The sequence below is a fragment of the Dendrobium catenatum genome, unplaced genomic scaffold (genome assembly GCF_001605985.2).
Source record: "Dendrobium catenatum unplaced genomic scaffold, ASM160598v2 fragScaff_scaffold_716, whole genome shotgun sequence".
Classification (NCBI taxonomy): domain Eukaryota; kingdom Viridiplantae; phylum Streptophyta; class Magnoliopsida; order Asparagales; family Orchidaceae; genus Dendrobium; species Dendrobium catenatum.
Window position 1 is genome coordinate 14,915,602 of NW_021319178.1, and position 9,315 is coordinate 14,924,916.

The window sequence follows — 9,315 nt, forward strand, 5'->3', positions numbered from 1 at the left end:
GTAGAGGCAAAGGCCTACCTTATGCTAAGGCTAGCTTAGGAAAATGTACTTTTGTCGTTTGTGCTTAATCAATGCTAAGCTAAGCTCATACTCGAACCAAACAAACCTTAATAACTTTTAGTGTGAACTAATTACATTAATGTTCTATGTAAGTTTTTCCTAAACAAAGAAATGATATTTTTTCTTCTTCAAAATTGTCTTCAATAGTTGTGGAGTTTGGATAGATATATTTCATTGAGTCTTATATAGGGGCTGTTTGGTTTGCTACATTAGGAGTGTAAAGTATTCCAAATGCAGAGGTTTTGAAAATATTGGTGTTTGGTTTGAAGCAAAAGGAATGAAAAGTAAAATTTTCAAGTAAATGGAATTCACCCTTTAGTTGAAATTCAATGTATTTGGAATTCCTCATATTTGGGAAATTTTCAAATACACTGCAAACTCATTGCCAATGCCACCATTGGTTTCCACCTCCAATGTCGCCTAATGACCATAGCCTGTTGCTGGTTACCATCCGGCCTACCACAGCCAGCTGTTTGTTGTCAACCATGACTGGCCATCAAACGTCGTTGCCACTAGCCTACCACTTGCCGACCAATGACCACCTGTCCATCGTCATTTATCGTCGGCCAACCCGCTTGGTGGCCACAACCTTTTTGCATTTTACATTATATTTATTTATTTATAATCAAATAAAAAAAGTAATATCATAAATTACTTTTACAATCATCCAAACAACTCCATATTATTATTTTAATATTACATTCATTTTAGACTGCATTCTTTTTTTAGGCAACCAAATAGCACCATAGTATTTTGTGTGCAATTAACTTAACACAAAAGGTAAATAAGATGAACTTTGGATTTTGGAATGAAAAGTTCATTTGATGAGTCAACTTAGTGTTTGAGCTTAAATGTGAATAAGAGTTGAAATTATTTCAGAAGAGTGCCCCTTTAAGGATGAAAGTGAGAGGTCAAAGAAAGTCCCCTACTTTGTCCCTTTGGGGTATTTAAGACATTTGGATGAATGTTATTTTGGTATCATGGTGAGATACATCATTGATTGGTTATCCATAATGCTCCAAACATTAATTCTTGGTTCAAATTTTCATCGATTGAGCATACTATGGGTCTTTAGTTCATTAAAGGTTAACAAATTTAAAATCTTTCTTACGATTTTCTAAATGACTGGAATTTGGCTACTTTTCATTATCATCCTCTCTCTCTCTCTCTCTCTCTCTCTCTCTCTCTCTCTCTCTTTCTCTCTCTCTCTCTTACTATCTATAAGATATTGGGTGGAACATGAAGCTTCTGTAGCTTTTTAGAAGAGAAAGAGAGAGAGGGGAGGAAATAATAGGATAGAGCAATTCAAAACAAAAATCATTAATGATTGTCTTCCCCTTCCAATTATAGACTATTTCATTTATTTATATACATCATATGCAACATAAATCTATATAACAACCCAAAATAAGTTCAATGGAAATACTAACATAAGTACGGTCCAAATCCAAATAGTATCTAATTTTCCTTTGCTGTCATCATAAGTAAGGAAATAAGTTGGGTGAGGTGCATGTGATGTAACTAATGGAGGGGTGGGTGATGATGTTCCATAAAGTGATGAAAGAAACAAGTTGGTTAAGATTAAAGTTATAAAGCCATTTGAAGAGTAGATAACAATCCACTTAAAGAGTAGATAATGAAGTCATTTGAGGAGTAGGTGATGAAGGAACATAATGTTGTCTAGGAGATGAAATTGATTATGAAAATGCGTAATTAGGCATGTCAGGCTGTTTGAAAAAAATGTCAGTTGATGTGCGGGTTTATAAACTACATAAAAAAGTGCAATCGATAATGCCATTTCAGTATAAGGGACAACACCGATTAAGAGGAAGCTTTGGAGTTGTGTAAAGAGTGTAGATGATGAAGAAACACCACTGAAGTCCTTCAGAGTTTGATGATGGAGTATTTCGATGCCTTGCTACCCTTGTCATTATTTTGGAAGTGTAGGGTGAAATAGATTTAAGCTTGCTACTATTTTTATTTTACTTGATAAATTCACACTTAAAATGAATTTTTTTTAATACTTTTGTTCGAAGTTGATGTGGATATATGGCTCACTCTAAGGAAAATCATAAGGGTTGGACACCTGTATTAAGAAATCATATTCTAAATGTGAATTTTCTTGCGGAGTGTAACATTACTGAGAAAGGAAAATAAAAAAGCAATGCTTCTTGCACCCAAAAAGTAAACATATTGTAAACAATTTTTTTTATGTTAGCTGCTGTATATAAGAGGAGTTTTCATATAAGGAGGTCGTGGGCAAAATCATTTTTTTTATTGGGTAACATATTGAGTAGAGAGAGTGTTGCAAATGTGACTGATTGGATATAAATAGTATTTTTCTGAAGAAAATTGTTTGAAATATCAAAAAAGTTCACATAGAAGTTCCCAAAGCAGATTTGGTTGAAGGAGAGAGAATATGAAATTGAAGTTGGGCCCAAAAGTATCCCTTTGCATCTTATTGACATAATCATGATCTTACGGGATGGTTCTTTTGGGAAATGTAGGAATGATGATTAGTTCATTAATGTTTGTCATTTTATTATATATAAATATCAAAAAAAAAAATTGCTACGAGAGATTACACAATGTTATGGATAATTTTGAAATTAGTTGTCCGCATAAATGTTCTTGGCATTCTGTCATTCTTAATTCAGTAACTATTCTACTTACATGGATTTTAATTATCACGATATTTCATTGTTTCTATTTTCTCCCAGAATTGCTATTGGGAGAAATTCTTAATTGAGATAAAACTTTCTTCATCCTTTGATTTTTCTAGAAAACTAGGACAATCCAATTTTCTGTGGCTCAATGGTATAATATTGATCCAACAAACAAAAAAGTACTATGTAGATCTACCATTGGCAAACTGGGATGTCAACGGTGAATTTGAACTAGATTATGACTATTTGGTGGTTTCTCTTGGAGCTAGGCCAAATACATTCAATACTTCTGGTGTCTCTGAGCACTGTCACTTTCTGAAGGTATATTTTTTGTTTAACTATAGGAAATAGGTCTAGTATTTCCTCAATGTTGAGGCTAATTTAAAAAGAACTGATGAGGTGCGATTCTACAATGAAAAGTACAACTAATACATCATAATTGGGTTAATGTTATCATATGTCTGCAGTATCCCAAACAAAGCTTTTATTTTTAGTCGAAAGTTAATTACACCGGCTTTTAAAATTCAACCAAAAAAGGAATATCAAACTTTAATAAGAAGTATAAATGTTTGGCAAGAAATTTAAGATGCTCAGAGAATCCGTAGAAGTGTGATGAATTGCTTTGAGAGAGCAAACCTGCCAAACCTTAGTGAAGAAGAGAGGAAGAAGAGTCTTCATTTTGTGGTAATTTGTGGTGGTCCAACTGGTGTTGAATTTTTTGCAATGCTTCATGACTTTGTACAAGAAGATTTTTCTAAGTTGTACCATAATGCTCTAGAATTGGTAAAGATATCATTGATTGAAGCAGGAGAACATATCTTGAATATGTAAGTGGAATCTCTTATTTTAATCTATAATCTACTCCCATCAATTTTCTATTTTTTTGTATAACTCTCAATCATTATATAAGAGGAGAAGCCAACTAAAATTTTTCTTAGTTGCTATGTCTTGTGCATTATTTTTCTATAGTTATGGTGGGTTTCTAGATTATGCTTCTAATTGTGTTTCCTTGAGTAGGTTTGACACGAAGATCACTCAATTTACTAAAGAAAAGTTCCAGTGGGATGGAATCGATGTAAAAACAAACATCAATGTTGTAAAAGTGCATGGTGATTCTATTACAATGACAAACTCATCTATGGGAGAGGTTAATATACCATATGGAATGGCTATTTGGTCTACTGGCTTTGGTACACGTCTCATCATTTTGGGCTTCATGAAGAAAATTGATCAGGTAATTTCTATTGGGGCCATCCTCTAAACTCATCTCGAGATAGTTTTTGGTGATTATTATATGGGCATTCCTTAGAAAAAATATTTTATCGCTTGTTACTTTTTGTTTGCAGGGTAACATGTGTGTCTTGGAAACTGTCGAATGGCTTAGAGTCCTTGGGTGTGAGAATATATACGCTCTTGGAGATTGTTCCATAATAGCTCAACAAAAAGTTATGGTATGTTTCATGTCTTCAATTAAAACATCATTTTCGTAGTTTGCAGTCAATTTTTAGAGTGAAAATTAGGTCAAGGCTAATGATAGCCTTTTTTTTCACTTATTTGTATAAGGTATAAATTTTATTAGGAAACTGAAAAGCTATATTTATAACGTGCTTTTCTTTTTTTGTTTTCTTAAGTCCTTTTCTTAAAGACAACATACAAAACGAGCATATACATGAATAGGTTGGAGTAGCTCTAGTGATGATAAGATTAGAGAAAATCACTTTAGATGGTTTGGTCATATAAAATGGAGGCCTTCCGATGACTTGTTTAGGAGAGTAGATGTATTAGATTTGGCTTATGTTAAGAAAGATTGTGGTAGATCTAAAATTGGTTAGAAAATATTAAAATGACATTTATTTATTAGATTTAAATGAGAATTTGACATCCAACAGGACTCAATGAAGAAAAATGATTCATGTAGCTAACCCCACGTAGTGGGTTAAAGGCTTGTTATTAATGATGGTGGTGGTGGTGAAGTACTCGTGCCTTTTTATGGGATATATCCTCGTTCTGCCTTCATGTCAAATTTATCATATTCCTTAGCATCCATAAAAGCCATTTGAAAGATTGAGTAGTTTTTATTTTCGATTTAAATTGTGATGAGCTATAGTTCTTTTAACTTAACTAGACTCATCTCTTATTTATGAAAACTTTTCAGTCCAATATGGTAACTAGCAAATCCTTGATACATCCTTGCCCAAAGCTTCTCATTTACTCAGTTTTACATCCGATAATTATTTTTGAAGTTTTGAACTCCATAATTATTTGAAATTTAATCGATTTTTACATTGAAATTGATTTAATTCAATTTAAGGGTGAATCTTTTGAAATTAATTCTATTCAACTTAAAACTTTAATTGATAATGTATAAATCTACAGCTATATTTGTTTCTCTTGATTAGTTTGTGTTGATATAACAATTCTTCCATTGGCTAAAGATCATAGTTAAATTTGATTTTCTGTATGATTTTTCCCTAAGTTAATACTCTAAGCTCTTAAAACATCAAGGGACTCAACATCACTAAGTCGTCAAAATTTAATAAATGTAAGTGTCCCCTTCAAAACAAATGTTGTGCTATAAAGTAGCTCTACTAATTTAAAATGTGTGCTTTTGATAGGAAATAATTTAGTTCACAAGTAACCCTAAGGAAATGCTTGAGTTCGCAAGCAAACTTCTCACTAATTGGAAGAAAACAGGAGAATAGAGTAAAATCTGGGCGAAATCAGCCCCAAAATGAAAGATTGCAATAATCGAAACAAAGCAAAACACACACGGAGCAAGTTATAAGTGATCCCTAATTTGAGAGGAGGATCGCCTCTCCCAAATTTATAGATGAGAGAGTGTAGAGCCCAAGAACCAAGAAACTCTAATTCACAATCAATCAAAACATGAAAACTCGATAATTCTCTCATGCACTTTAATACAAAATATTTCCTAATTAATTTTCCCTTCCAAAGCTTAAGCCGCCCCACCCCTTTCCCTTTTTAAAACTATTTGATGGATAGGACCCACCTAATAGGTGGAAAGGGATGAAGGAGGTGGACTACTACAGCCTCCTATAGAATTGCTAAACCGGCTGTGCCAGTTCAGCCAGCACAGGCGTAACATTACCGCCCACCCAAAGAACAACCTTGTAATCAAGGTGAAAATCTGGAAACTGCTGTTTAATTTGGCTACCATATGGATTCATAGAAGGTTATTCCACTAGATCAACACTTACTTAGATCCATCATCTTTCTGGCGCATTCCCATCAACGGATCTAGAATCACCTCTAAATCCTCAGTAAGCATCGCAGGTAGCTCGGGGTTGGCTGTGTTGTCACCACTAGAATTCCTCAACTTAGAGACATGAAAAATTGGGTTTTACATCGCCGATTGTGGTAATTTTAGTCGATATGACACTGCCCCATTCTTCTCCAATACTTCATAAGTCCCATAGTACCGTGGGGACAGCTTTTCATTCATCCTGTGGGCGATTGTCCTCTCCCTATATGGTCGGAGTTTCATGAACACCTTTTCCCCCTCTTCAAACTAGATGTCCTTCCTAAGCCCATCTGCTTGTTTCTTCATAATTTACCGAGCTCTTAATAAATACCTCTTCGACTCCTTTTGCACTCAATCCCTCTCTTCCAAGTATTCCTCAACTGAAGAAATGGGGGTACTGCTACTCCCAAAGTCCACCAAGTATGGGGGATCCCGCTCGTACAACACCTTGAATGGGGTTTTTTGTGAAGCAGAATAGAAAGATGTGTTGTACTAGTACTTCGCCCAAGATAACCACTTATCCAATATCTTGGATATATCTGACACAAAGTATCTCAGGTACGTCTCCAAGTTCCTTTTGACTACTTCCGTCAGGCCATCCATTTATGGGTGGTAAGATGTACTCCTCTTCATAACATCCACCTGTAGCCTAAACAAATCTCTCCAAAAATGGTTGAGGAATACCTTATCGCTGTCAAATACGAATGCCTCAGGTACTCCATGTAACCTGACCACCTCCATAATGAAAGTTGTAACCACTGTCATTACTGTGTAGGGGTGTCGGAGGGGAATTAAATGTGCATACCTGATCAACCTGTCCACAACCACCAAAATCACCATGAACCCCTCTGATTAGAGCAACCCATATATAAAATCCATAGATATCTCCTCCCACACTCTGCCCGGTAGAGCTAACGACTGTAGTAGTCCTCTTTGTGACATAGCTATGTACTTATTTCTTTGATAGATCTCATATCTAGCAACCATCTCCTATACATCTTTATGCATCCCCTTCCAATCTGACCTAATCTTTTCCAAACCTTCATCTCTAGCACTTTCCTCTCTGAAGGCCTCCCAGTCTAGCATCAATAAAATAGATAGTGCCACTAACTGCAGCTCCCCCATGCATCTTGATAAGGCATCAGTCGCCTCCACTCTAGGCCTATACAAGTTTTGAAAGTCTTACTTGAGCAACTTCGACATCCACCTTTGATGCTCCTCTATTACCATCATTTGTTCTAGCAAGAATTTCAAGCTCCGCCAATTTGTCCTGATAATAAAATGTCTCCCAAGGAAGTAGGGCCACCACTTCTGGATGGCCAATATGATGGCCATTAATTCTCTCTCATAAACAAATTTTAATTAGGCTCTAGCAGTCAATACCTGGCTAAAATAGGCAATGGGCCTATGACTCTGCATTAGCACTGCACCCAGCTTGTACCCGGATGCATTTATCTCCACAATGAAGGTCTGAGTGAAATCTGATAATGCTAGGACTGACACTATAGTAATCACCTTCTTCAAGCACTCAAATGCTGATGTGGCTACCTCCCCCCAATAGGAACCCATCCTTCTTCAACTACTCAATGAGTGGACATGATATGGAGCTGTACCCCTTAACGAACCTCCTTGTAGTAACCTATTTGTCCCAGAAATCCTCTAAATTCCTTCTTATTATTCAGCACCGGCCACTTTAGCATGGCCTCAATTTTGGACTGATCTGCTTCCACCCCATCTTTTGATTCCACATGGTCTAAGTACTCCAAACTGGCTTGTGCAAAGTATCATTTCTTTAAAATAGCCCTCAGCTGGTGCTCCTATAATACCTATAATACTCTTTTCAAATTCTCCCAGTGCTCCTCCTCTATCCTACTGTAGACTAAGATGTTGTCAAATAATATCAAAATAAATCGTCTAAGATAAGTTTTAAAAACCTTATTCATAACCTAGAAAGTAGCAAGGGCATTGGTGAGGCCAAACGGCTTCACTAGAAACTCATAATGTCCTTCATGAGTTCTAAAGGCCATCTTGTGTACATCCACCTTATTCATTCGGATCTGATGGTAACCTGATTTCAAGTCTATCTTTCTGAAGATCATGGTCCAACTCAATTCATTTAACAGCTCATTAATGACTTGTATAGGTTAATTATCAGATATAGTTTCCTTGTTGAGTGCTCTGTAGTCCAAACAAAAATGCTAGTCGTCATGCTTCTTTTTTACCAACAAAATGGGGCTAGAGAAAGGACTGATGCTAGGTCTGATGATCTCTTCCTCTAGCATCTCTATAACCAACCTTTCTATTTCATCCATATGTAATCTATGGTAGCGATAAGCTCATACACTATTGGGCGCCTCTCCCTCCTCTAACATGGTGGCAAGCTCCTGATCCTTCTACGGTGGAAATCCTTAAGGTGGCTGAAACACCTCTTGGAAGTACTGTATCAACGGTTGAATGGAGTGCTGTATGTCTCCTCCCTCCTCCAATCTCACTCCCTCCAAACTGTTCAGTTCCACCAAATACCCTCCGCTTGCCAACTGAATGTTCTGCACCATAGTTTTTGTTAAGATAGTTTCTATTTGTTGAATCTAGTAATTAGGTTGTTAAGCCTAAGTGAATGTCCCAAGGCTACCAAGAGGGGGGGGGGGTGAATTGGTAGTTCAAAAATTTAAGTCCCCTTTTGAAAATTATTGAACCGAAATGAAAATTTCTTTTAAATTTTGTAGAAAAATGTTTTTCAACCACAGAGTTTTTTAAAACTGAAATTTAAAGTGCTGAAACGTAAAAACAGTAAAGTAAATGACACCAGATTTATAGTGGTTTGGTCTATAACCAGACCTACATCCACTCCCCAGAGGCACCCTCTGAGTATTGCACTAATACCAATAGTGACTCTCCTTTTGCACCCACAACAAGGCGGAGAAGCCTTTACAACACACTCTTTTCACCACTCCCCGGTGCGGCAGAGAACCGTCATCCTTTCACACTCTCCTAGTGTGGGCAGAGAACCCTTCGTCCTTTCACACTCTCCTAGTGTGGGCAGAGAACCCTTCGTCCTTTCACACTCTCCTAGTGTGGGCAGAGAACCCTTCGTCCTTTCACACTCTCCTAGTGTGGGCAGAGAACCCTTCGTCCTTTCACACTCTCCTAGTGTCGGCAGAGAACCGGATCTCCTTGACAGATCTTCTCACAAGAATCTAGAAGGAAGAAAGAAAAGAGTGAAGTAATCCCAATTCACAAGTAGAGACTCTTACCTTTAAACTCCAAGTGAAGCCTTCTCGCTCTAGTGGTAGGAATCCTCCTTTGAATGCACTCTCACACTCTCTC

The 9,315-nt window shown here is 36.6% G+C and overlaps 1 pseudogene; it reads left to right on the forward strand.

Moving 5' to 3' along the window:
* LOC110113920 overlaps positions 1–4,329 on the forward strand; it is a 29,310-nt pseudogene extending 24,981 nt beyond the window's left edge.
* The last annotated feature ends 4,986 nt before the right edge of the window (positions 4,330–9,315 follow it).